This window comes from Dipodomys spectabilis, unplaced genomic scaffold, assembly GCF_019054845.1.
Source record: "Dipodomys spectabilis isolate Male_0828 unplaced genomic scaffold, ASM1905484v1 ptg000080l, whole genome shotgun sequence".
NCBI lineage: Eukaryota > Metazoa > Chordata > Mammalia > Rodentia > Heteromyidae > Dipodomys > Dipodomys spectabilis.
Genome location: NW_024870757.1, coordinates 4,114,150 through 4,137,298, shown reverse-complemented (window position 1 = coordinate 4,137,298; position 23,149 = coordinate 4,114,150).

Genomic DNA, 23,149 nt, shown 5'->3' with positions numbered 1-23,149 from the left:
ACTCAGGAGGCTGAGATCTGAGGATCGAGGTTCAAAGCCAGCCCGGGCAGGAGAGACCGTGAGACTCCTATCTCCAATAAACCACCAGAAAACTGGAAGTGGCGCTGTAGCTCAAGTGGTAGAGCGCTCGCCTTGAGCTGAAGAGCTGAGGGACAGCACCCAGGCCCAGAGTTCAAGCCCCACGACCGACAAAAAAAAAAAAAAAAAGTGAGATGTGGGGCTGGGAAGTTGACTCAGTGGTAGAGCACTTGTCTTGCATGCCTGAGGCCCTGGGTTCGATTCCTCAGCACCACATAAGCAAAAAGAAAAAAGCCGGAAGTGGCGCTGTGGCTCAAGTGGTAGAGCACTAGCCTTGAGCTGAAGAGCTGAGGGACAGCGCTCAAGCCCAGAGTTCAGGCCCCATGACCAGACCCCAAAAAAAAAAAAAAAAGTGAGATGTGTCTATACAGTTCAGTCAAAATTCTTCTATGAGAGGTATATGCATTTGGTCCAAGGAAAATGTGCCAGTGGCTAATACCTCAAATTCCAGCTCATCAGGAACATGAGATCTCAGGGTGCACAGTCTGATCAGACATTAGTCAGTAAAAGTCTAAAGTCACTAATTTTCAAAAGACCAGAATTGCACCTATACTTCAAATGCTGTAGTGGTAGCTCTGACCACCAAAGAAACAACACTCAGGCCCTGAGTTCAGGTTGCAGGACTGGCACACACAAAAAAACAGAAAAACTTCAGGGGTTATAAATATGTAAAGCCAACATAATCCCTCCTTGGGGTCTCTGAGTTGATTCAGCCTCCAGTTCACCTGCCTCCCCCACACCCCAGCCTTTCCTGGGTCTACATTATTCACAGACATCCAATTGCTAATGAAACCTTATTTACTCAAGGGAAATGTGATTTCCTAGAACCTCACCTAGGTGAGGGCAGAAGTTGGGTGCCACTGGCACATGCCTGTAATAACAGCCCTTCAGTAAGCGAACTTCTGAGGTTTCAGTAGCTTCTCTGGAAATGTCCTGGGCAGGCCATTACTAAGAAAGTAGGCAGGGGGTGCACTTCTTTATCTCATGCCAAGCTACTGTGAGAAGACCCCCATGAAATCAACAGGTTCAGAGGGGTGCCAAGTATTCCACAAATTATATCAACATCAAATACAGTGAAAGCAGAGGTTATACTGTGGGGGAGGGACATACAAAGCAACAAAGAAATAATCTTATAAACATGTTAGAAACAAAGTTGTCTTTTATTTCTTGAGTAAATGAGTCTTCTTTACCACCAATAGGCTATACACAAAAACAGTATGAACTCAGTGTCTCTGGCTCAGGCCTGTATTCTTTGCTATTCAGGAGGCTGAGATCTGAGGATCATGGTTCAAAGCCAGCCATGTCAGGAAATGCTATCAGATTCTTATCTCCAGCTGTAGCTCAAAGTGGTAGAGTGGTACCTTGAGTGAAAGAACTCAGTGACAGTGCCCAGCCCTTAAGTTCAAGCCCCACAAAACCTATCAGCTCTCTCCCCACTCCACAAGCCCAACACAGAGCACACTGTGAGTTCCCTCCTAAACCCTCAGTCCTCTTCACTGAACTGGTGATTGCCAGAGTTTCTGGATTTCCCACTGCAGCATGCCAACCAGCCTTGTTCCCTCTGCACATGCACCTCTGCCACACTGCAGGGCCAGGCCTCCTCTCAGAATCCATTGCCCTGGGATAGAGAGCACATGAAAGTCAAGGATTCACAGAACTTGTGCTTCAAGAGAGGGAGACTCAGAACTGTTCTTAACCTAGAATAAAGAGACACACTGTTCTATTTGTGCAGAACAATGTCAAAATGGTCAGAATAAAATTTTTGGCCACTCCAAATGAAACCATTTCCAAAATAGTGTTCAGTATACCATCACATGTTCTTATTTTTATAATATAAAAGTATATCTATTCACATGTTAGCGGTTGTAGTTATTGATACAATGAATGGGAGTAAGGCAGCCAAAATGACTTCTTATACAGAAAAATTCATAGACCAATTGTGCTAATATGTTCAACAAACTCATTCCACACCATTCTTCAAACGTTGGCATGGATCTCTTATTGTGTCATCTTCATCATTTACAGTCCATGTCAACCCTCACTTAGGAAATCGTCATGAAAACCCCCAAAGCCAAGGACATAAGAGCATAAAAGTGCAGCAATGTTTAACTTGATTTTTTTTTATGAAGAGCAGTTTTATTTAGCTCTCAATTTTATTTTTTCATTTTTTTTATAGAGAGAATACCATACAGAGGAGTTAAAATTACATGGACAAGATAAAGATTACATATCTTTCTTTTTTTGGGGGGGGGTCCAGTCGTGGGGCCTGAACTCTGGGCCTGGGTGCTGTCCTTCAGCTCTTCAGCTCAAGGCTAGCTCCACCACTTGAGCCAAAAAGCACCACTTCCGGCTTTTTTCTTTTTGCTTATGTGGTACTGAGGAATCGAACCCATGGCCTCAGGCATGCAAGGCAAGCGCTCTACCAATGAGCCACTTTCCTAGCCCACGAGTACATTTCTTATTAAGCATTGTTACCTAATCCTTGCTTCCCCTTCCCATCCCTTCCCATACGCCTTCCCTCCCCCTACCTGATCCTCCCCCTACCGCCCGCCAAAGTTGTTAAGTTCATTTTTCTAAATAACAACTTGTACATCTCATTGTTGCAATGGGTCCACCTGTATTCCTAGTTAAACGATTATTTTTCCTTCCCCTCCACAAATTATACCAACATCTAATACACTGAAAGTATGGATTCTACTGTGGGGGAAGGACATACATATCAACATAGAAATCATTTTATGAATATGATAGAAACAACTGCCTGAAAGGAAAAAACCAAAAAAGCATTTGAATACTTATTTTGGGGTTCATTTCCCTAACATCAACTTATCTGACAGAAAAGGTCAGATAAGTTGATGTTAGGGGAATTAACTCTAGTTTTACAAAGTAATAGGTTCTATATTTGCACAGTGCAGACTAGCTCACTGTTGGAAGTGAGCTTCACATATCCAAACATTTACCCTGGAAAGGGGAAGTCATGCATACTAAGAGGTGGGGTCTTGAGATTCAAGTGGGACCAGCTTTCAAAGACACCTGTTCTGATATAACACAGAGTTTTGTCTCTCAGCATCAAGGGTCGTATCTCAGCACAGGCTGCATCCTCCACTGCCTGCATTCCTTGTGGTTCACTCTAGTCACCACTTCCTTGTAAATCCAACAGAATCTTTCCCCAGATCCAGCACACTCTGTTGCCTCCCACTCAGGCCTCATGTGCCCAGGACATCAGATTGGAGGTGGAAAAGACCACAGTCTTTTGTATTCAAGAAATTTGCAACATCATGTAAACATGGACATTTTAATACGAATAAAACAATAAGTAGTAAATGATGACAAAAAGTAAAATAGGCATTTGCCCAGGGAGAAGGGAGGCAAGACCTAACACTAGTTCTTCTTCCAAGTTGCCTGCAGGCAGGAAGGCTAATTCAGGGACCCCGATGGACTCTACCACCACACAGAAGACAAGATGTTCTTCCTGAGTTCTCAACTGGACACTGGTTCCATAGGGTGTCCATAGGAATTAAAACCTATTGTGATCTTTCTACAAATGAAAATAACCACATTCTAAACAGGCTGAGAACACTCAAGGAGAACTACAGGAAATACGTGAACGTGAAGAAGCTAATCAAAGAGTAACACAGGAAATGAGAGAGCGGGATGAGAATACAGAAAGATCACTAAAGGCATTCATGGAATCCATAAACAGAGAGCTGAAAGAAGTCAGGGAGACCACAAAGGGAATGCTGAATGGAACCCAACGAAAGGAATGGGAGTCCACGGAAACCATAACCAATCAACTAAGTGATTTGAGAATAAACACTGAACACCAAATTAAGGAAGTAAAGAAGTTCATACAAGATCTAAATCAAACCTCCAACAAAGAATTTGAAGCCATCAAAGCCAACCAACCAGTAGGAAAAGAAATAAAAAACGAAGTAAAAGTCTTGATAGTGGTTAGACCATGCAGAAGATTGAATTTCAGGGATTGAAGATAGCCTAGGTATTATAGAGAAAGATCACACAACCATCCAAGACAAATCCAAGAAATATGATAGATCTATTGAACACTTGGAAGACACCATCAGAAGGCCTAATATGAGGATAATGGGTGTAGAGGAGCACCTAGAGACAGAAGTTAATGGTCTAGGAAATTTGTTTAACAGGATCCTAGCCGAGAATGTCCCAAACATGCAAAAAGATAGGCCTATTCAGATACAAGAAGCTTTTAGAACTCCAAATAGACCAGACTAGAATAGGACATCCCACTGTCATATTATAATCCACACAGGATCAATTCAGACCAAGGAAAAGATCCTTAAAGCTGTCAAGGAGAAAAGATCCATCACCTATAAAGAGAAACGAATGAGAATCACCTCAGATTTCTCAGCGGAGACAAAGCAAGAAGAGCCTGGAATGATGTATGCCATGCCCTAAAAACAAACAACTATCAACCAAGAATTCTGTACCCAGCTAAACTCCCCTTCATAACCGAAGGTAAATAAACACCTTCCATGGCAAAGAAAAATTGAAACCATATATCTCCACCAAACCAGCCCTACAAAAGATTCTTAAAGATGTCCTACACACAGAAAACCAACAAGACCACAATAAAGGCCAAGAAACCGCACCCAAACTGAGAGTCCAACAACCATAGGAAGAACCCAGTTGCCACAGCCCCCAAAAAGGTGGATAACATGGCAGGAACTCCCAAATACCTCTCAGTCCTATTTCTCAACATTAACAGGCTTAACTCTCCAATTAAGCTACATAGACTGTCTAGTTGGATTAAAAAGCAAGATCCTTCTATCTGCTGCCTTCAGGAGTCACATCTTCCCCATAAAAACAAACACATTTTCAATGTGAAAGGCTGGAACAAAATCTACCAAGCAAATGGCCCCCATAAACAGGCGGGAGTTGCAATCCTAATATCAGATTAAATAGACTTCAAATTAAAATTAGTGAGAAGAGATAAAGAGGGTCGCTACATACTAATTAAGGGATTTCTCCTTCAGGAGGATATTACAATTCTAAATATCTATTCACCAAACAAGGGAGCACCCAAATTTATCCAAGAAACACTACTTTCCTCAAATCCCATATAGATCCAAAGACATTAATTGTTGGGGACATTACCACACCACTTTCCCCACTAGATAGAACAACTCCACAAAAACTCAACAGAGAAACAGCAGATCTAAACAGCTGCATATATCAACTAGATTTAACAGACATCTACCGAATATTTCATCCAGCAGCATCAGAATACATGTTTTTCTCAGCAGCACATGGAACATTTTCCAAAATAGACCACATTTTAGGCCACAAAGCAAACTTTTCCAAATTCAGAAACATTGAAGTTATACCTTGCATTCTCTCAGACCACAAGGGAATAAAATTAGAACTCAACACCAAAAGCTACCAAAGAAAGTACTGTAACACATGGAGACTGAACAACACACTGCTGAATCATGAGTGAGTCATGGAAGAGATTAGAAAGGAAATTCAAATGTTCATGATATTTAACAAAAATGCACACACAAATTACCAGCTGGGACACAGGAAAGGCAGTACTCAGGGGCAAGTTTATAGCTCTGAGTTCTTCCAGCAAAAAATTGGAGAGATCTGAAACCAACAATTTTCTGAGACATCGGAACCTCCTTGAAAAAGAGCAGCAAGATAAACCTCAATCCAGTAGATGGAAAGAAATAATTAAAATTAAAGCAGAATTAAATGAATTAGAATCCAAAAAAACCATAGAAAAAAATCAACAAAACAAAGAGTTGGTTCTTCGAAAAAATTAACAAAATTGACAGACCCTTAGCAAATCTTATCAGAAAAAGAAGAGAACACACACAAATAAATAAACTCAGAGATGAGAATGGAAACATCACCACAGAAACAACCAAGATTCAGAACATTATAAGGGAATACTTCTCAAAACTTTATGCTAATAAGTTTGAGAACTTGGCAGAAATGGACCTTTTCCTAGCAAACATTGACAAGCCGAAACTAAATCAATATGAGTTAAACCATCTTAACTGGCCCATATCAAGCATTGAAATAGAAACAGCAATAAGAGACCTCCCATCTAAGAAAAGCCCTGGAGCAGATGGCTTTACAGCAGAATTCTACAAGGCCTTCAAAGCAGAGCTCACACCGACACTCCTCCAACTCTTCAATGAAATTGAAAGAGAAAGTTTACTACTGAACCCATTCTATGAAACCATCATAAGCCTCATCCCAAAACAAGACAAGGACTCATCAAAGAGAGAGAACTGTAGACCTATTTCTTTGATGAACATTGATGCAAATCTTCTCAGCAAAATTCTGGCCAATAGACTTCAACAATTCATCCAAAAAATCATACACCATGATCAAACACGATTCATTTCAGAGATGCAAAGCTGGTTCAATATACGCAAATCAAATAATATAATTCATCACATCAACATGAGCAAGGATAAGAACCACATTGTTATCTAAATAGATGCAGATAAAGCATTTGACAAGACCCAACACCCCTTTATGATGAAGGTTCTGGAAAAATTAGGAATCCATGGAACATTCCTCAATACAATAAAGGCTGTATGTGACAAACCTACAGCCAGCATTATACTTAATGGTGAAAAACTAAAGCCATTTCCTCTTAACTCAGGAACGAGACAAGGATGTCCACTCTCTCCACTTCTCTTCAATCTAGTCTAAGAATGCCTAGCTACAGCAATGAGACAAGATGCAAACATAAAGGGGATCCAAATAGGGAAAGAAGAAGTAAAACTCTCCCTCTTTCCAGATGACATGATCTTGTATTTAAAGAATCCCATAGACTCCACTCCCAAATTACTCAAGCTGATTCAAAATGTTGGCAAAATAGCAGGGTATAAAATTAACCCTCAAAAGTTAATGGCTTATAAAAAAAGTTAATGGCTTTTCCATATGCCAACAATGAGAAAAGTGTGGCTGAAATTAGGAAAGCACCTCAATTCATAATAGCCCCACAAAAAATAAAATACCTAGGAATTAACTTAACCAAAGAAGTGAAGGACTTCTATGATGAAAACTTTAAAAACTTGAAAAAGGAAATAAAAACAGAACTTAGAAAGTGGCAAAAACTCCCATGCTCCTGGATTGGAAGGATCAACATAATCAAAATGGCAATACTTCCCAAGGCTATCTACAAATTCAATGCGATACCTATCAATATCCCAACCTCATTCTTCAAGGAAATAGAAGAGGCAATCCAAAAATTCATATGGAACAATAAAAGACTGCGAATAGCCAAAACGATCCTCAACAGAAAGAACACTGCTGGAGGAATATCAATACCAAAATTCAGACTCTACTATAAAGCCATAGTAATCAAAAGAGCTTGGTACTGGCACAAGAACAGACCTCAAGACCAATGGAATAGTATTGAAAACCCAGAAATGAACCCATAGACCTATAGCTATCCAATCTTCAATAAGGGAGCTAAAAACACAGAATGGAAGAAAGACAGCCTCTTCAGTCAATGGAGCTGGCAAAATTGGTTAATCACTTGTAGAAAACTAAAGCTAGATCCTTATATATCACCCTGCACCAGAATCAACTCCAAATGGATCAAAGACCTCGAGGCCAAAGCAGACAATTTGAAAACATTACAGGATGGAATAGGAGAAACCCTAGGTCTCCTTGGCACAGGCCAAAATTTTCTTAATAGAGACCCAGAAACACAACAAATCAAAGAAAGGTTGGACAAATGGGATTGCATGAAATTTCAGAGCTTCTGCATGGCAAAGGACATAGCTAGCAAGATTAATAGAAAGCCCACGAATTGGGAAAAGATCTTCACTAGCCATACAACAGACAAGGGTCTCATATCTAAAATATACCTGGAACTCAAAAAAATAAATCGCCCACAACAAATCCTCAAAGAAACAACTGCCTAATAAATAAGTGGGCTAAAGACTTAAAGAGAAACTTCTCTGAAGAGGAAAGAAGTATGACCAATAGGCACATGAAGAAATGCTCAACCTCTCTAGCCATAAAAGAAATGCAAATCAAAACAATATTGAGATACCACCTCACCCCAGTTAGAATGGCTATAATCAAGAACTCTAATAACAACATGTGCTGGAGGGGATGTGGACAGAAGGGAACGTTAGTGCATTGTTGGTGGGAGTGTAAACTTGTTCAACCACTTTGGAAAGTAGTATGGAGGTTCCTCAAAAGACTCCACCTAGAGCTCTCCTATGACCCAGCAATCTCACTTTTCTGCATTTACCCAAATGTTCACAAACAAGACCACATTAAAGCTATCAGCACGACTATGTTTATTGCAGCCTTATTGACCATAGCTAAGCTATGGAACCAACCCAGATGCCCCTCAGTAGATGAATGGATCAAGAAAATGTGGTACATATACACAATGGAATTCTATGGCTCCATCAGAAAGAATGACATTGCCCCATTTGTTAGGAAATGGAAAGACTTGGAAAAAATCATATTAAGTGAAGTAAGCCAGGCCCAAAGAAACATAGGTCCATGGTTTCCCTTAGTTGCAATAACTAGTATATGTCGAGTCAAGCAGAAAAGGTCAGTTAAGTTGATGTTAGGGAAATGAACCCTAAGATATGTCTTCAAATGTTTGTTTCTTTTATGCGATTGTTTCTAACACATCTATAAGATTATTTCTTTGTTTCTTTGTATGTCCCTTCCCCATGTTATAACCCCTGCTTTCACTGTATTTGATGTTGTTATAATTTGCGGAGGGGAAGGGAAAAAACAAATCGTTTAAATAGGGATATGGGTGGACCCATAGCAACAACCAGATATACAAGTCATTATATTGATAACGAACTTTACAACTTTGGTGGGGAGAGAGGAGGGTTCGGTGGGGAGGTAGGGGGAGAATGATATGGGAAGGGGAAACAAAGGAGGATGCTACAATGCTTGATAAGAAATGTACTCATTATCTTGCCCACGTAATTGTAACCCCTCTGTACAGTATTTTCACAATAAAAAAAAGAAAAAAATAACCACATTCCATCCACACACTTGGTGCAGTGCAATGATGGCTCCAGATGTCCACCTGTCAACACCACAGACATCACTGGGAGTTCTTTAGCATAGATTCAGGGGTGACTGGGAATGGAAACAAGTACATGAGTATTAGAATGAACTCTAGATGTTCTGGTGTGACTCAACTGCCATGAGGATGTAATGGAAGAAGCTGTAGCATTTGAGTTTGGACTGAACTTTGATGAGAAGTCAGGGTCTTTCTCACCAGTGGCTATGGCTGAGTGCTTTCAAACAGAGAGCAGACATTCCCTGGCAGAGAACATCTATCAAAAGACACTTTGCCAAGCTGGGGAGTACTAAGAACTCCCGGCCAATCACTACTTGGGAAGACCATCTCTAGGGGTCCAGTTTCCTTCCCTACTCACAAGCTCTCAGGTGCCTACAGAAGGACTCTTCCCTTCTTTCCTTTTTCTGATTAGTAACGGTCTCCTCCAACTGCTCTGGAAGAACTAGTAAGTGGAGGAGCTGGTCAGAGGTGGGCATGTTGTGCAATAGATAGTGCATAAGTTCATTTAGAGTGTCTCTGTTCTAGTTTTCATAAAAGTCATCGGGGCAAATTCCATCCACATGGTGAAGTCAGAACAAAGGGTGCTGTGGGCAGATTGGGGACAAAGAGAATCAGAGGCCACCTTCACCATCCTGAGCCTGCCACAGATCCTTTCTGCCAGGACTCCCATGCTGTAGCTGTTCATCCTATACCCAGACTTGCATTTTGGGAAAGAGGAGTAGACTCCTGTAAGCAGGATGCTCCTCACAATCTACTTCTAGAAACTTTGAAAGGACAATTCTCCAAAATTCTCACTGTGATAGGCAATGAGAAGGTGGTTTACCTACAGGAACTGACTTTGTACACACAGCCCTCCCTGTCATGCCTGAGAGTCCTCAACCACACCACAGCTCTGTCCTCTGCCATCCACTCACATCTCAAGCCTCAGCTTCCTGGTGAAAACCCAAGTGGTGTGCAAAGGAGAACTATGCACTTTGAGTCAGAAACTCAAAATATTCCAGTTTGGAGGACAGCCCTTCCCTTTCTGCCAAAGGCACTTACTTCCTCACTTGCTCATCTTCCTCACAGTTAGGGCAGAGGGATCTCTACCTGAGGGAAGAGAGGAGGAATTCAGCTCTATGAGTCTCTCTCTCTATTTTTTTTGTTTGGTCATGGGGCTTGAACTCTGGGCTTGGGCGCTGTCCATGAGCTCTTCAGCTCAAGGCAAGTGCTCTACTGCTTGAACTACGGAGCCACTTCTGGTGTTCCAGTGGTTTACTGGAGATAAAAGTCTCACTGACTTTCCTGCCTGGGCTGGTTTGAACCACCATCCTCAGATCTCAGCCTCATGAGGAGCTAGGATTACAGACGTGAAGCACCATCACCTGGCTCTATGACTCTCTTGTTCAGAACTAGGAGAGGCTTATGGGGTTGGATAATGCCCAGATTGGAATATAAAAATAGAAGTCAGGTGAGATATGTCTATACAGTGCCGTGAAAATTATAAAAGGCTTGAATGAGAGAGCCCAGGTGGCAGTGCCACACACCTCTAATCCTAGCTATTTGGGAGGCTGAGATCTGAGCAGCACAGTTCAAAAGCCAGACTGGGCAGGAAATAGCCAAGAAATTGTTATATCCATTCACCATTAAAAAGCCAGAAATGGAGCTGTGGCTCAAGTGATAGAGTGCTAACTTTGCCCACAAAAATCAGAACAAATCCTATATTCTGAATTGAAGTTGTAGGATCAGCGCTCAAAAACTAAAACTAAAAATAAAGAAGTGCTTCAGAGGTTTGTAAATGAGCAAGTCCAATATAATCCTTTGCTCATGGCTCAGTAGGCACAGGGTGCTCAGGCCGCCCCTCCCATCCCTCTTCTAGGTAAGTTACTACAAGTCCTCCAATACAGCTTTTGAAGCCTTATTTACCAATGATGAATGTGGTTTACCAGGGCCTCAACTACATGAGGTCAGAAGTTGGTGCCTCTGGTTCATGCCTGTAATCCTAGCCTCTCAGTAAGGAGGCTGCTGAGGCTCCTGGGTTGCACTCAACCTCTATAGACAACTCCTAGACATGATCTTCTTTAGTAAAATAAGAAATTTCTAGAAATGCAGGTAGAGTGTCAGCTTTCTCAGGAAAAGAGAAATGTGCCACAGAGAGTGGCAAATAAAATGTTCCCAATGGAGCCACAGAATCCTGTATGTTCTAGTCCTAAGAAATTAGCCAGAGTGTGTCCCACTTTGTGTCCCTTCCCATGAGAAGACCCCAGGGAAACCAACTGGCCCAGACAGGTGCCAAGTGTTTCCAACACGCAGCCAGGAGGGGCTCAGCAGCCCAGGGCCTGAAGGGGGAACACTCACTGTTTGAAAGAATAGCCAGCACTTGCTCTATTATCCCACACAATCTGTCATTATGTGGGAAGAGATCGCCTTTGTGGTGGACAGGGACCAGGTTCATCAGCAGCATCTCCAGCAGGCCTGCCTCCAGGCTCTCCACATTATAGGGCACATTCAGGGTCGGGACTCATCACTGTACCCCTAAGATGGTAAAGAGAATGGATCTTTCAAACATGGAAATGGAACCACACTTCAAGTGGAGTAACTGCCATTGATTGGAATGAAAACCACAGACAAAGTGAGATATCATGATGAACACTTAGAAGCACACAAGAAGGTCTCCTGACTATACCTTGCCTGAGTTGGCTGGTGTTTCCATTGATTCCTTGTTGTAAAATGGGCTAAGGGGTTGGACTTGAGCTGGACACGAGACCAGCCTGTCCAGGCTCAAATGAAGCATCCACCCCTCGCTTTCCCAACCTTGCTCTCCTGAGCTTCCAAGACAACATGAGAACATCTTTCTCACTCCATGCTCGCTTTAAACCTCGACCCTCAGTGATCCCTGTCTTCTAAGTATTTCAGTTCACACGTGAACTGAAACCACATGAGCTCCTGGCTTTCAAGGCACTCTTTTATCCAATTAACCCCAAGAAGCCAGAAGCAGATCGGGATAGAACAGTAGCCTTGAATGAAAAAGCTAAGGGACAGTACTCAGCCCTGAGTTCAGCAGTGCCAGTACAAAATACACAAACAATATAGGAGACAAACGAAGCATCAACAGGATGTGCTCCCACTGTTCTTGATACCCTGTACTAAGGACTCAAAGTTATTTTTCTTTCTTGCTATTTGTTTTAACAAATGTATAAGATGAAATCTTTGTTGCTTTGTAGGTCCCTTCCCACGTTATAACCCCTGTTTTCACTGTATTTGATGTTGGTATAATCTGTGGAAGAGAAGGCAAAAAACAAATTGTTTATATAGGGATACAGGTGGACCCATTGCAACAATGAGATGTAAAAAATGTTAGGTCGAAAAACGAACTTTACAAGTTTGACGTGGGGGGGGGGGCGGGTAAGGGGGGGACGTGTTGGGGGTGGGTGGGGAGGACCGGGGAGATGGGAAGAGATAGGAAGGGGAAACAAAGGAGGAGGCAACAATGCTTGATAAGAATGTACTGGTTACCTTGTCCATGTAATTGTAACCCCTCTGTACACTATTTTCACAATAAAAAAAAGAAAAAAATCGTACATGAAAAACAGTAACCATTGTTACATGATCCCTTTGTTCACCAAACTACTAAATTCATCTCTGCCACACATCCCAACTCCACTTGAGGCAGACATGTAACAGAGATGGAATAGAAAAATGTGTCAAATGATGTTGCAAAGCTCACTTTACCAAGGATCCTGTGATCATCACTCATTCCACTTCTCCCCCCATGCTGGTGGCTGTTGGTGACTGTGGGGAGAGGCTGGTTTCTGATGGGACAGTGTTCACAGGAGCACAGAGAAGGCCCTCAACAGCTAGCAGAGGGGATGCACCCATTCTCACTCTCACTCACAATACGCATAGTGGGGCTGTTTTGCTGGGAAGCTTCTATACTAATGCTGTGTGTGTGTGTGTGTGTGTGTGTGTGTGTGTGTGTGTGTGTGTGTGTGTTTTTATGTGTTTGTCTGTATATAAATTTCCTGGCCTACATAATTAAGGATCCAAGTAGGTGGCCCAAACTCTAAAAGATAAATGATTTGGAGCCAAGGGCTTGAACTTAGTGTAATTTTCCCCATAAGGGATTAGATGAAGCACTCAGTATACTGTCAGGTCTTCGTCCATTCAAAGAAAGACAGACGGGGTCAGTGGAAAGGTAAGTGCAGCAGCTTGCCTGTTCCCCAGCCTCCCTTAGAGCACGGGAGACAATCAGATGCAGGAGGGAGTCAAGTCAAGCAGGAACTCAAACTCATTTATTAACACACAGCAAGCACCTTTTAAAGCAAAAAAGACTGGGTGACATGAGAGGGGACGAAAAGTCACCAATCACTGTAAAGGTCACACCCTATCATGCACCTAAACTTCCACGGGGTGTTTACACACTGAACATAAAACAAATCGGTCTCTGCCCACTCAACTCCCTCTCAGTGCCACAATCAACACAGATGCGATAAGCTGTGCATGTGAAAATGCTGCTGTGGAAACCTTACACAAGTAAAAACCATAAAAAGAAAAAATAACACAACTACTGTGCAAAGAAAATTAAATGAAAGTAAAAGCTGCATCAGGTGTGTGTGTCCGTGCGTGCGAGCAAGCATGCCTGTGTGTGTGTGTGTACGTGTGCGTAAGTGATGGCCCTGGGGCTTAAGTTTAGGGATTGTTCTCTCACTTGGATGCTTCAGGGAGTGGTCCTTTGCCATGCCTTCAGTCCAGAATCTGTGGTTCATTAACTGGAGATTCAGTCTCATGGGCTCCTCTGCCCAGTTAGACTGTGAAGTGCTATGATGGCAGCCTCTTGCAAAGCTAGAATTACAGACCTCAGCCACTGAAATCCCCTTGTAGAATTAATATAAGCTAATAAAAGATGTAAAATATGTCACCAATAATTGAAGAAAATGACTGAATGAACAGTACAGACTAGGGGAATTTTTGGTTTGGTATTGTGTATTTCCAAATGAACTTCTCATATACTTAGTACACAAGGACATGGAGCATAATATCTGACATGTAAAAATGTACTAATAGCCAGCTAGCTGCTGGTGGCTCACATCTTTAATCCAGGAGCTCAGGAATCTGAGATCTAAGAAATGAGAGTGGAAACCAATCAGGACTAGAAAGTTCATGGACTCTCATGTCCAATTAACCACCACAACCCACAAGTGGTGCAGTGGCTCAAGTGGTAGAGCGTTACACTTGAGAAAAAAAGCTCCGTGATAGACTCCACGTTCTGAATTCAAGCCCCAACACTGGCACAAAACACAAAACGGTCTAGGTTTTATCTTTGTTTAGTATTTTTCTTTTTCCACCAATCCTAGGGCTTGGACTCAGGGCCTGGGCTCTATCCCGGAGGCTCTCTGTGCTCAAGACTACAGCTGTACCACTTGAGCCACAACACCATTTCTGGGTTTCTGATGGTGTTCTGGAGACAAGTATCTCATGGAGTTTCCTGCTCTGGCTGACTTTGAACCATAATCCTCAGATCTCAGCCTCCTGAGTAGCTAGGATGATAGGCATGAGCCACCAGTGCCCAGAAATGGCTAATTTACAAGAAGCTCAAAATATTTGGAAATGAAACCAACAAAGCAGTTTGTAAGGTGCCAGTGGGTCAGGGCTATAATCATATTTACTCAAGAGCGCAGGATCTCAGAATCTCAGTTCAGTGCCAATTCAGGCAGGAAAGCCCATGAGACTCTGACTTCTAATCAAACAAATGCAAGTGGTCTATGTGAATAGTGATGGAGCCCTAACCATGAGCAAAAACACTCCAAGACAGCACCCAGTCCTTGAGTTCAAATCCCTGGCCTGAAAAACACATTGTTTTAAAAAGCAGTTTTACTTCCAACATAGGTTCATTTCCAACAGAGAGACTTGGGAGTCTCATTGTTGCAAGGGGTCATCCTGTGATCATGTTTTAACATTTTGTTATACTCCTTCCCCTCCCCAAGTAGAGAAATGTATATACAGATGCAAGGTACAAGAATCAAATCCAGTGATAACAGGTATGTACCATACAAAAGAAACTAAGGAAAAAAAATCACATGGTTCAGTAAGAACAACAACAAAGGAAAACCTCTTGTGTCTGAATCTTGGGCCTTATTTTGCCTAGCATCTTGTTTTTGTTTTTTTGTTTTTTGTTTTTTTTGGGACTGGTTGTGGGACCTGAACTCTGGGCCTGAGCGCTGTCCCTCAGCTCTTCAGCTCAAGGCTACAGCTCTACCACTTGAGCCACAGGGCCACTTCCGGATTTTTTCTTTTTGCTTATGTGTTGCTGAGGAATCGAACCCAGGGCCTCAGGCATGGAAGGCAAGCACTCTAACACTAAGCCAACGTCCCAGCCCCCATTTTTGTTGTTCTTGTCCTTACTCTTTTTTTAGTTTTATTTTACAGTGTCACTAGGAATGCAATTTTCAATCGGGTATTTGGGTTTGTTTATTCAACTCACTTGGCACCCAGCACAGTCACCCCAATATCAACCCTGAACCTCTGAGTGGACATTCCCAGCACACCAACCACCAAAGCCAGCTATGCATGTGATGGACTTACCTTACATGCCTCACCCTCGGTACTGTTCTCAAACCATGGTGAAGCCCCACGAAATGAACATCTTCCCACCAGCTCAAGGGTTGGGGCTGCCTTCCTTTCAGCTCACTCTCATCCACAACTGCACAGTCAGGCTAAAGAGCCGGCTTGGGCAGCAAAGTCTGTGAGGCTTCTATCTCCAGAAAACCAACAGAAATCTGGAGGCAGAACTGTGACCCAAGTGGTAGAGTGGCAGCCCTGAGGAGGGGAAAGGAGGGGGGAGAGTCAGGGAGGACACCAAGGCCTTGAGTTCAAGTCCCAGGACTGGCACACGCACATTAGAAGAGGAAATAACAAGGAGAGAAAGCTAAGGAATTCGATGACCCTTACTGACAATACACCCACCATCACCCTGAAACACTCTCCGGACCCCAGGGAAGCCGTTCCTCCATACCTCCGTGTCCCCTCCAGACCAGCCAGACACCTAAGGGACTCACCTCAGACAAAGTCCGCCGCCCTTCCTCTCAGCAGCACACCTGTGCAAACCCCACTGCTTCCTGCACCCCGTGTGCTGGGGTCTGGCCGTCCTGCAGGCTCCACGCCGGGCAAGGCACGGGAGGATCCGCTGCCCGGCCTGACAGCAACCATGGCGGAGACAGGCGCCAAAAGACCGCGGAGGCCGCACGGGGCGGCACAGCCAGGCCCGAGCCCCAGAAAGGACGTCCACAAGTTCCCGCTTCACACAAGGCCTTGCGGGGCTTCCTGACAGGCCTCCGTTCCCCACGGCGGCCCTTCCTCATCGCTTCCCCCAGGACAGCACCTCAGCGCCAACTTCTCTGCTCCAGACCCCTGTCTCTCCTAGAAGCTGCAATGGCGGTCCCGGAGGTCCTGGATTGCCAGTCTGAGCACGCGCACCAGCCATCCTCCCACTGCGCATGTCCATGTGCGGCTCCAGAAGGGCTCAGGCCTTGTGTCAAAATCTAAGGCCCTGGGTTTAAGAGTCCCTGAAACTCAGAACCCAGATTCCTAAATCACAAAGATCACAGGCCTGTGCCTCAGGTGGCCAGCTCACAGCGCCTTTTTCATACAGAGTTTGCTGAATTTCCTTGTGTTCACTTTATAGATACACACACACACACACACACACACAATCACACTCAAATATATATTAATCTATTTTTAATCAATGGGGTATTTACACACAACTATATATTTATAATCAATGTTCTATAAGCATTTTCCCCAAAAATGTTTTAGTACCCAGGTATTCTGTGACTTGGGCCTTGCCCTGGGCTCTTTGTTTACAATTATTTTTCAGACCAACTGTTGAGTTTTGGCCTCCGGCTGGCATTCAATTTCAAGTTCCTCATGTCTGCCTTCCCAGTAGCTCTGATTGATTAGAAGTGTGCACCTCTACCACCAGATTTACAAAACAACAATTATATAAATAGAATAGTTCTTGAAACACCAGTAGAAATGCAGAAGTCATGTACCATATCTCGGAGGTATGTATGATGGAGAGCTAACATTTTATATAAACTTGAATCCCTAGACTCAGATTGTAAAGATAATATTGTAGTACTTCAGTAGCTTGTATATGTCTGGGTTCCAGACTCAAACAACATTCCAGGATCTTCAATTGTCTCAGGCTGACAAAATTCTTTTCTTGTCACATTGAAGTCAGACTTCAAACCTTTGCTATGAACCATTTATGTGATTTCTTAGAAAATCAGGTTTAAAAAAGATTCCTGACTGCATGCTGTGGATCTCGCCTGTACTGCTAGCTAGTCAGGAGGCTAAATCTGAGGATCATGGTTCAAAGCCAGATCAGGCAGGAAAGTCCGTGAGACTCTTCTCTCCAATTAAGCACCAAAAAATGGAAGGGAGCTGTTACTCTAAGTGGAAGAGCATTAGCCTTGTGAAAAAAAAAGCTCAGAGACAGTGCCCACAACATGAATTCCAGCTCCACAACCAAACAGAGAGAGGAAAAGTGAGAGACGGAGACAGACAGACAGAAAAAGAGACAGAGAGAGAGACAGAAACAGACAGAGATTGACAGAAAGAGAGACAGAGACAGACAAACACAGAAAGACAGACAGGAAGACTGAGAAATCCCTGACAACTCCATTTAGAAAAATGTATATGGATATCTAAGATGCATATCCTATTCTTCCACAATTCGCTACATAGTACCACCTCATCCTGATCCACATTTGGCTACCTGGAATCTACTTGGTGTTTCATAAATTATTCTACATGCTCCCATAGAACATAAACAGGCCCACACCTACTCACCAATTGTTTATAAGTCTGGTCTTTTTGCTTAAATATGTAATATTCCCATTTGTATGTTTTTCTGTTTCCATGGTTTAAAGCTACCATTGCCCACATTTCATGTCTAGATGTCTTCATCATTTGTGCCAGTAGTGGAATTTGAACTCAAGGCCTTAAGCTCCTGCTCACTTTTTGTTTCATGTTAAACATGTAACTTGAGCCATGCTATCAGTTCCTGACTTTTGCTGGCTCATTGGATAAGTCTTTCAGATTTGTCTACAGGGGCTGATTTGAACCTTGAGGAAGTATAGGGCACTCTTGAAGCTACAATTACTGCCATGGGCCAGGACACCTGGCATGTCTTTGTCTCTCTGGCTAAGTCTTCTGTGTTCTATTGATGATGGTTTTTACCTATTTCCTATGTATTTTGTCAAATACTGTTCCCCCAAAGTAACTTTTTGGTGGTATTTTGAGGTGAAATGTCCTTACATATTTGCACAGAGCAAAATGGGTATGCATACAGACTTGACTTCTCTAATGGAAGGTGTCCCATACAGAACATTTAGTCTGGCACTTATCTCAATGACATTTGAAATACCTTGTTCTTGAGAAAAATAACAATGCATTGCTTTTTGTTACCCAAACTAAATTAAAATATCAAAATGAGATATCAATGTGCGTATGTCTAAAATCATGATGGCTACAAGACACATTATTTTTAACAGCCAGGGTAATTAATCCTTGGGACTATTTCCTTAGTAAAAAAAAAAGGTTGTTTTTTATTTTTAAAAAAATGCTGATATATCATACACTAAAGAATAAATATTTCTAGCAATTTCTTAGACTTCATTCTAATAAAAATGCTACTAATTCTAGTAGTGGTGTCTATCACCTCATAATTACTTGTCTTCATACAATAAATCCCTTGAATAAATGTGGAAGGGGAATTATTAACAAAGTCATTTGTAACACAAATCTGTAAAATGCACACAGACAATAATGAAATGACTGATGACCTTACCGACAGTGGCTATTGTAGCTAAGGCTGAGGAGAGCAAAGACTTGCCCCAGTTGTCCCAATATCCCCATCTGGTCTGGGGTACATCAGTTTCCTATTGTCCCAGTAAATGAAAGGGGGTAAAAGACAAAGAAAGTGTGAAAAAATTAGAGAACCAGAGTATAATATGTGTACGTTATCTAATTATTAGCCAAAGTATGAGGAATCATACTTAACCAAAGTATTTGGTTAATGCACTGCGTGAGTGACAGACAGTTGCATGTTTTCATCATGTAAGCAACATGCAGCAAAGGAAATTACTGCGAAGGCCTTTATAGAACTGAGAAAATATTATCTATGGTTTTATAAACAAGAAAGGAAGTTCAATACTAAATTAGCATTGAGTTTGAGTCTCTTAACCTCAACTATGTTTTTTTTCATTGTACCAGGGCCTCACTCATGTTTGGCTTCTTTGCTCATGGCCAGCACTCTACCACTTGAGTCACACCTCTAGTCTGGCATTTTGCTGGCATTTACTTGGAGATGGAATCTGCAGTTAATCTTGACCTAAGCACCTTCAGTAGGTAGGATTACAGGTGTGAGCCTGGGGTACCAGGTTAACCCCAATATTTTTAAACCCCAGTATTTTAATAAGATTCTATTCAGTGGCAATCTGTGATACCCGAACAGGGAGAACTTCTGAAGTCTCAGGGTCTTTAGAACACTAACAAATTTTAGAATCCAAGCAAAGGAAAACAAAATCCTGAAAAAAAGGTGGGGGGCGGGGTGGTCTGGGAATGTGGCTTAGTAGTAAAGTGCATGCTTAGCATGCATGAAGCCCTGGGTTCAAATCCTCAGTACCACATAAAAAAAGCTGGAAGTGGCACTGTGGCTCAAATGGTAGAGTACTAACCTTGAGCAAAAGAAGCTCAGGGACAGTGCCCAGGCCCTGAGTTCAAGCCCCAGGACTGGCACCAAAAAAAGAGGGGGGGAGGGCAAAAAGATAAATTAGATGAGGCCAGGGACTTGGACACAATTCCTTGTCAGCCTTATGAGCTGGGATAATTTTTTTTCTGTGTTTGTGTATGTGTGTGTGTGTGTGTGTGTGTGTGTGTGTGTGTGTGTGTGTGTAGTTTGAGGCAAGGCTCACAGATTTTCCTGCTCCTTTCAAACCATGATCCTGAAATCTCCTGAGTAGCTAGGATCATAGGCATGAGCCACCAGTGCCCAGCTCGGGATGGTTTTAACTTTTACTGTGGAACTTAATCGGAAATCATGGTAGGTTTCTAAGTAGAAGAGTGATATGCTTTGATTTGTGGTTTTGAAGATGATCCCTGCCCTCATCAGAAAGATGTATCTCATTATTTATCCCCAAGCCATATAAATGTGTGAAGTCTAAAGTTGTGGAGCTAGAAAGGTACAAGGTTCTAAATATGAGGAAAATTGAAGTTTTCAAAGGTAAAGAGAATTGGCTTATCCAAAAATCCAAATTTGTTGGGAGAGAGAGCAAAGGAGAGAAAGAAGAAAAAAAAACAACAAAAAGGGTAACAGGAGAGGAAAGAAGATAATCCGTGTTTTCCACCTGTTTGGTGGTTTCAGAAGAGCCATCTTCCTAAACCTTCCCCTGAAATTTTTATTTTTTGTTTTTGTTTTTGTCAGCTGAGAGAACTGAACCCAGGCTTTGTCTGCCTAGGCTGGCTTCAAATCTGGGTCCTTATATTTCAACTTCCTTGGATAGCTAGGATTATAGGCTTGAGCCATTCTAGAAATGGCTGCTACCCCATTTCTGTGGTTTGAACTAGGGCCTGGGTATTGTTCTTGAGCTTTTGTGTTCAAGCTTAGGGCCCTGCTACTTGAGCCACAGCTCCACTTCCAGCTTTTTTGTTAGTTTGTTTTGTGTTTCATTGAAGATTAAGAGTCTCACAGGTGAAAAGCTATTTAAGGAGAATAGAAAAACAAATGTAGTTAATCCATTGTGTCATAACAGGAGCTCAAAAGACAGTAGAATTTAAGCACAGAAAGGGAGTATAATGATAATCGGCATCCAAGTCAGAAAACTAACACCACTGGAACACATCAGCCGTAATTAGTCACTCAGGTGCCACCAAGACACCACCAGACTTCTAAATCCATGTCAACAAGCACTTTTGTGCACTCGTGCAGTGCTCTGGTTCCTTCCCATCATGCTATCTGGATTTCCTGGAGAATAATAGGGGCTAAACTGGAACTTTTAAAATTTAGTGTTTGTGTATGTGTATTGCATGCACACCTATGATGAGACTTCAACTCAAGGCCTCCCACTCTTGCTTGGCTTTTTCACTCAAAGCCGGCACTTAACCACTTGTGCCATACCTCAACTTTCAGCTTTTTACTGGTTAATTGGAGCTAAGAGTCTAATGGACTTTCCTACCCAAGCTAGCTCAGAACCATGATCCTCAGATCTCAGCTTCTTGAGTAGCTAGAATTACAGGTGTGAACCACTAGTGCCAGGCTTCTAAACTGGAATTTTAGGCTCCTCACATAGATAGCAAAAAATCACCTTTTTAAAAAAACTTATTCTGGCATTTGAACTTTGGGCCTGGCCTTTGTCAATGCCTTATCACATGAACCACAGAACCACTTCCAGATTTTTCTGAGTAGTTTATTGGAGATAAGAGTTTCATGGACTTTTCTGTCCAGGCTGGGCTTCAAACTGTAATCCTCAACTCTCAGCCTCTTGAGTAGACAGGATTACAGGTGTAAGCCACAGTGCCCTGCCACCCATAAACTTTAATTTGTTTGACTTGCTTGAATTTGTGTTTAAAACCACCGTCTCTAATAGATAGTGTTTGAATACAGCAAAGAAGGGTAAGATTGGTATTAGGAAAAGCCATTTAGATTAAAAGGATAATGAGTGAGGGACAGGAGCGCATAATTGAAAAGCATCTAGGAGGTGGAATAATAGTGACAGCATGGCTTATAATTTACTCACATCCATCTAACCTCAGAACTAGCCTATGAAGTAGCTACTATTACTAACCTTGCTCAGGGCTGGGAAGTGGCTCAGTGGTAGAGCACTCACCTTGCATGCCTGAGGCCCTGGGTTCTATTCCCCAACACCACATAAGCAAAAGGAAAAAAATGCCAGAAGTGGTACTGTGGCTCAGTGGTAGAGCACTATTCTTGAGCTGAAGAACTGAGGGACAGTGCCCAGGCCCAGAGTTCAGGCCCCATGACCGGACCCCCCAAAAAATAAAATAAAATAATAACCTTGTTCAACAGATGCAAAAACTGAGGCCATTTGAGTTCAGTATTCCCCTAGTGATAAGACTACTTGACTGGAAGCCCATTTTCCAAACCACTTAGCCACCTGATCCTGTGATTATGGGATTACAAAAGTAGACCTGTACCTGGTACTGGTGGCTCCTATTTATAATCATAGCTTCTCAGATGGCTGAGGCCTGAGGATTATAGCTCAAAGCCAGCCCAGTCAGGAGAGTCCATGACACTCTTATCTCCAATTAATGACCAAACCCTTGAAATAGAGCTATGGCTAAAATGATAGAGTATGCTAGAGCTTTGAGTGATTAAATGTAAGGGGCAGTGCCTAGGCCCGGAGTTTAAGCCCCAGTACCAATACATAACACCCCCTCACACACACACACAATTGTGTGACTATCATGCAAGCAATGCATTTAGTGGCCATATAATTTGGAGGTAGAATGAGGAGTTCTTCATCTACTGAGTTAAAGAACAGGAAGGTATTTCAGGCTGCAGAAAAAAATGCGAGTGGAGCGATGATAAATCTAAACCTGTTTTATGTGTTTTTGTCCTTTACTTGCTGTATGTATTTAACAAGTATTTATGGTAAAAATGATTGAAGTCACAGATACAATCAAAATAACTTTAAATTTAAAGCAAAGCTCTAAATAATTGCTGAAGATCTTTCACAGGGTACCAGAAAATATGTTGAGCGGATTCTATCCAAATGCTAGTAAGGCACTGTGTGGTGGCTCCAATATCCTACTGCAGGCATATGGATTATTTTATTTTTTTTAGTTTATTTTTTTTTGTCGGTCATGGGACTTGAATTCTGGACATGGGTGCTGTCCTTGTACTCTTCAGCTCAAGGTGAGCACTCTACCACTTGAGCAACAGTGCCACTTCTGGTTTTCTAGTGGTTTATTGGAGATAAGAGTCTCACTTACTTTCCAGCCTGG